The sequence below is a fragment of the Festucalex cinctus genome, chromosome 9 (genome assembly GCF_051991245.1).
Source record: "Festucalex cinctus isolate MCC-2025b chromosome 9, RoL_Fcin_1.0, whole genome shotgun sequence".
Classification (NCBI taxonomy): Eukaryota; Metazoa; Chordata; class Actinopteri; order Syngnathiformes; family Syngnathidae; genus Festucalex; species Festucalex cinctus.
This window is the reverse complement of record NC_135419.1, coordinates 25,042,280-25,047,726: the sequence shown is the minus strand read 5'-3', so window position 1 is coordinate 25,047,726 and position 5,447 is coordinate 25,042,280. Positions and strand designations below refer to the sequence as shown.

Below are 5,447 nucleotides of genomic sequence, written 5' to 3'. Positions count from 1 at the left end.
ATTATTATTATTATTATTATTTTACTTTACAAAATGATCTCGTGGGCTGGATTAAACCCCTTTGCGGGCCTGATCCAGCTCGCGGGCCGCATGTTTGACACCCCTGCACTAGTACATATTAAATTGTAAATATATTTCAGCGTTGTTTGTGAAACACTATTATATTTATTGTATATACTGTGTTGATAGGGGTTTTCCGAACACGTGAGCTACACGTACTGCATGTGAGTGAGCTCGCCAAGACCAGGTGCAGGCCATAAAAATGTCTTGTCCGCAAGATTTATGAGCAGGAAGGTACACATGAGCTTGCGTAACCATGAAGTTCATACAGAAGTCAGCTTTAAAATAGGCCAAAGGTTGCGAGCCTAAATTTGCGTGGAGTAACAGTGCCCCCAATGGTCACAAAATAGTACTGCACCAAGTTAAACTCTTATCTTGCAGTGCACTCTAGTGGCCAAAGACATTCATATGAATAATTAGGCTAATATGTAGGAGTGGGCAAATGTAGTGGCCCAATACCGTTAGCTACCTTAAGATGTTACGCCCAAGGAAAAAGTTTGGGGGTGGATTCTAGTCAGGCTATATAAACCAGTGCATCCCTTTGTTCGACGGATTTCTGATCCCTTCTGGCCAGAATATATGTCTTGTTTGTATGTCTGTGTCAAATAAATCCTTTTGTCTACAGCTTGAATCTCGGCCCGGCACTCTGTTACTTTTTTTCTTCTAGATTCTGAGTTGTTAAACTTCTCCTTTAAAGCGAATACAAGCGAAGGCTCTCCTTCCAACACCCGGGATACATAATATACGATCACTCTTGGAGAGGACAGTCGGACCCCCCCCCCACCCCCTCCCCGACATATCTCCCCTGAGCGTCGGCCCGGCGGGAGGGCGAAGACGGCCTCCGCTGGGACGTAAATCACGGTCCGGCCGTCTGCCTCTCGTCCAGGGCTGAGGAAACAACACTGGAGCACTGTGTGGAGCGATATCTGTCGCTCTGGCTGGAGGCGGCACAAAAATTAGCTAGAGGCGGCCGCCTCCGAATTTTGAAAGCAGGAAAAACCCTGCTTATTATTACACAAATGTACACCTTTAGCAGATTTGCTTTGTGTTATTCCTTGTCTTGTGTTTGTTGCGAACACCAATTCCCCTGAGCTCATTAACAACTGTTTTGAACAGCTTGTGAATACTGTGAAGTAAATTATTATGTATTGTGCACATTCATTGTTCAGTTTAAAATTTGAGTAAGTAACAGCATTTCAGTTTATTTAAATGGATAAAGCATCAAGACAAAAGCATCAAGAAACAGTAGTTAACATTCAGAGGAAGAAAAATTAATGAAAATAGGTTACAAAATTTACTGAAAAGAACATATAATAACAATCTTAAAACATTATTCAACAAACTTTAAAACATTTAACATAAGGAAGTTTAAAATAAAAATAAAAAAACAGTTAATTAAAGCTGTTTAAAAGTCCCTAATCAAAGGAATAAGAAAAAAGTTTTTAACCTGGATTTAAAAGCATTTACACTCGGGGCTGACTTTACTTCTGTTGGCAGCCTATTCCATCTGTGTGAAGCATAATAGCTAAATGCAGCTTCACCATGTTTGCTTCGAACTCTGGGTTCCACTAGTTGGCCCAAGTCTGTAGATCTCAGAGCCCTGCTGGGTTTGTACTCAATCAGCATTTCTTGGATATATTCAGGACCCAAACCATTTAGTGATTTATAGACGAGTAGCAGACCTTTAAAATCAATTCTACAGCTGCCTGGGAGCCAGTGTAAATCCTTAAGTGCTAGAGTAATATGTTCTGATCTCTTTGTTTTGGTCAGAACTCGAGCTGCAGCGTTCTGAATGAGCTGCAATTGTCTCATGTTCTTTTGAGAGAGTCCAGTCAGAAGACCGTTACAATAATCTAGTCTGCTGGAGATAAAAGCATGGATAAGCTTCTCTAGATCTGCTTGAAGCATGTAGGCCGTCAGGTCACACACGTTTTCGTTCAGTTTCGCTCCACTACCAGGGGCACTAAATAATCTTGACTTCATAAAATAGATTTATTAGTAGTAAGTAAGAATCCGTGGACTTCACCCTCTGAAAACCTGCCAATTTTGTATTTTCGGTAGTGAAACCCCGGCACTATTTTGCGATGAGGCGCAGTGATCTCCGGTGTGGGCGTAGTGCCATTATGTCGGTAGTGGTGTGATTTAGGTCACATGAGCCAATCAGGTAGCTGCTGCTTTCTCCTCACCATAGCAACCGCATATCAAAAATGGCGACCACAACGTCGGAGAGCGAAGAAGAGCGAAAGGAGAAAAAAGTTAAAAAGAAAGTGGTGAAAAAACTTCGTTCCCGTTCAGGTTTGCCCATCGCTTCAGCTGGCCCCGGTCCTTCCAGCCATCTGCATCATTTGTAAAAATAAATTTCAAAGTATATTCGTCTGGGATCGGAAGGCACACGGAAGAGGGATCATCTCGCCAAAGCAGAAACATTGTCAGCAGGCAGGTATGTGCTACACACACGCGTGCCCATTTCTGTTATTAATGTGACCGATATTTTGTATAGGGCTGAAAATAATTTGTTGCTAGGTTAAGTTTTTAGGCTATAGTTTATTAAAAACGCGAGCTGCTGAATGATTTATCGAGTGAATCCAACAGTTGTTACCAAACTCGAGTTACCTGTGCCCATCAGTCATAATAGAGAGTCACAGCTACACGCTCCCTTTTCCCCAAACTCTCTCTCATCAACCTCAACAAACACTTTACTTAAATCTGTGATGTGCATATACTGTAAAGAGGTGATGTGACAATAACACTTATAATGTAATTCTTTTTTGTCTAAAGGCGGGTTGCTGCAGGCAGCTGAGATGAAGAAAGACTGTTCCATTCGTCTGCATATTCAAGACAAAAAATTGTGTCACAATGGAGGTGCAGTTTTGTTTCAGAGATTACACAAGGTTCTTAAAGTCAACAGAAACAGCAACCAGGGACGAACAAATGTGAGTTGTTACATTGCACTATTTCATTGTCACTTTGCTAAAATTACACATTTCAAAAGTAAAGCATTGGTCAGCAATATGTCACTTGTATTCTGTTTACATTTCGAGACAGCATTAATTAGAAAGCATGACTCTGCACATGTTAAGTGAGTGTAGGTGTGTTTCAGACAACCCTATGCTGAGAGCTACAAACTCTTTTGTGAACAAGTAATCCGTCAAAGGATTATAGTTGACAAAGATGTGAAGAGAATGGACAAGCTAAGAGGTTTGTGAACAGTGTTAAGAAACATGGGGATTTTGATGCTTCAGACTACAGGTAACGTATAAATCTTCACACTGAAAAACATTGTCTGAAATCTATGGGAAGAGATTTGTCTAAAATCTCACTGTTTCAGAAAAAAATTGTTTGCTGACAAGCTCAATTTAAGTTAAAAATAAATAAATAAATAAAATTGATTCTCTAAAAATGAAAACCAGTTGGTTGTTAATTATTATATGCAAATGTGTTTTTTTGTCTTCTGTATTTATAATTGTTCTTTGACCAAGAAAGTATATAGGCCTATAGGTATATTTTTATTTCTATCCAAATATACGATTATTCACTAGAATTTTCAGTAGGATATCCGAATACCAAAATATTCGATAGCTGCAGCACTAATAATACTAATTTTGAGTTGTGGCACGCCCACACGAGTTATTTTACCACACACCCATGTCAAAACTAGCTTACTGCACACACTGCACCCCAACGTCAGATTTTTGCTAACGTCATAATAATAATAATAATAATAACAATAATAACAACAACAATAATAATAATAATAATATATTGTGAATTTTGTTGGATCCAAAAGCAACTTACATAATTATAGTTTCATATGATTGTAATTGTCTTATTTTCAAATGTTTAAATATTTTCTTGATTTGAACAAAATATAATTGTTTTGAATATTCAAAAATATTAAAATTCAATTATTACCAAAATAATTGTGGTGATTATTTTTTTTCCATAATAGAGCAGCCCTAGTGTGATGTGAATATGTGTATCTTGTGCTCATCTTTCCCTTTAATTTTCTATTTCAGGCAGTATATACTGAAACGAAGATTGAGGTGTGATTTCCCCCAGCTGGTTTTTCACACCCCTTTCCAGCAACAACTCTGCAATGGTTTTTGTAGAGACATTATCAACAACTGACAAACTTTTAGACCGGGTACCTCACTCATCAGATACATCAACTACTGAGTCTACTGACGTAAGCCAAGAAAGTGACACTAACACATAGCTGGTAAAACATCAGGTTGTAAAATCACAGGGCATACGAGGACACTTTACAGTGCAGGGCTGTAAAATCTATGTAAAATTTGCCATTTTGTTTGTTTCATTATCAAGATGTTAACTCTCCATTTTAACACTTTTCAAGCAAAAATAAAAATGTCTGTATTCCATTTTTCCACAACACAGACCTTTGTTAAATTGGTCTGCCAAAAAAAGAGAGCTGTTCCAATGAAGTTCCAAAGGTTTTATTGTGAATGCACATTTGATTTTTATTTTATTTATTTTATTTTTTTTATTAATATTTTTTGAGTGGGGGGCAGGGGTGGGGGGCGGGGGGTATAAATGACATGCTGTGATGACACAATCTGATACTTTAATAAATATTCTATATGTTATAAGAATCTGGGCTCTGAATGCATCTATTTTCATCTAGTCCATTTTGCCTTGTTCCAGGTTTGTGGTGCATGGTAGTATTTTTGGCCAATGTATGCTGCTTCTTGTGTACCTTTCATGACGTAATAGGTTGTGAATTGTTTTCATATATGAAACATAAACATAGCTAAATGTAACATCCGTGTGCTGGTTTCACTTCTAGTTGAAGCGTTTTTTTGTTTTTTTGGCACAAATTTAATATATTTAATTATCTAAATTCACATGATTGCACCAAACCACCAATACTTATTTCTGATGTTAGGTACATGTATTTATAACATCTGGGAATGATTTTCTGTTGCCAAATTTAATGTAAGACGTTTTACAACCAAAAACAGCAGCACAAGATTTTCGTTTTTTGTTATTTACCTAAATATGCATTTCTGGCTTGTGACAAAATTGGGGCAGGAAAACATTGGGTGAACTTTTAACCCAAAGTTCAGAAGGGTATTATCTATCAAAAAATGCATTGAACAAGTAGTGCCCAGACAGTGGAGCGAAACTCATTTTCTAGGCACTTTTTTGGGGTTCACCCCACGGCCTAATGCAGTCCTTCAGTCTGGATATGTTTTTCAGCTGGTAAAAGGCTGTTTTAGTGATGAATTTAATATGATTGCTGAAGGTCAGGTCTGAGTCTACTGGTACCCCAAGATTTCGAACTTGGTCTTTAGTTTCTAAAGACAGTGACTCAAGGTGTTTTTTAACAGCAATCCTCTTTTCTTTATTGCCGAAAACAATGAGCTCCG

At 38.0% G+C, this 5,447-nt stretch overlaps 1 long non-coding RNA gene across 3 annotated transcripts; it reads left to right on the top strand.

Moving 5' to 3' along the window:
* The first annotated feature begins 2,191 nt into the window (after nucleotides 1–2,191).
* LOC144025852 (uncharacterized) lies at nucleotides 2,192–4,578 on the top strand. Of its 3 annotated transcripts, XR_013284970.1 has the most exons (4): nucleotides 2,192–2,500; nucleotides 2,839–2,993; nucleotides 3,161–3,258; nucleotides 4,077–4,578. It is a non-coding gene; the product is annotated as an uncharacterized LOC144025852 (long non-coding RNA). The 3 variants fall into 3 exon arrangements; XR_013284969.1 differs by having other exon boundaries at nucleotides 3,161–4,578; XR_013284968.1 differs by having other exon boundaries at nucleotides 2,839–3,258.
* The last annotated feature ends 869 nt before the right edge of the window (nucleotides 4,579–5,447 follow it).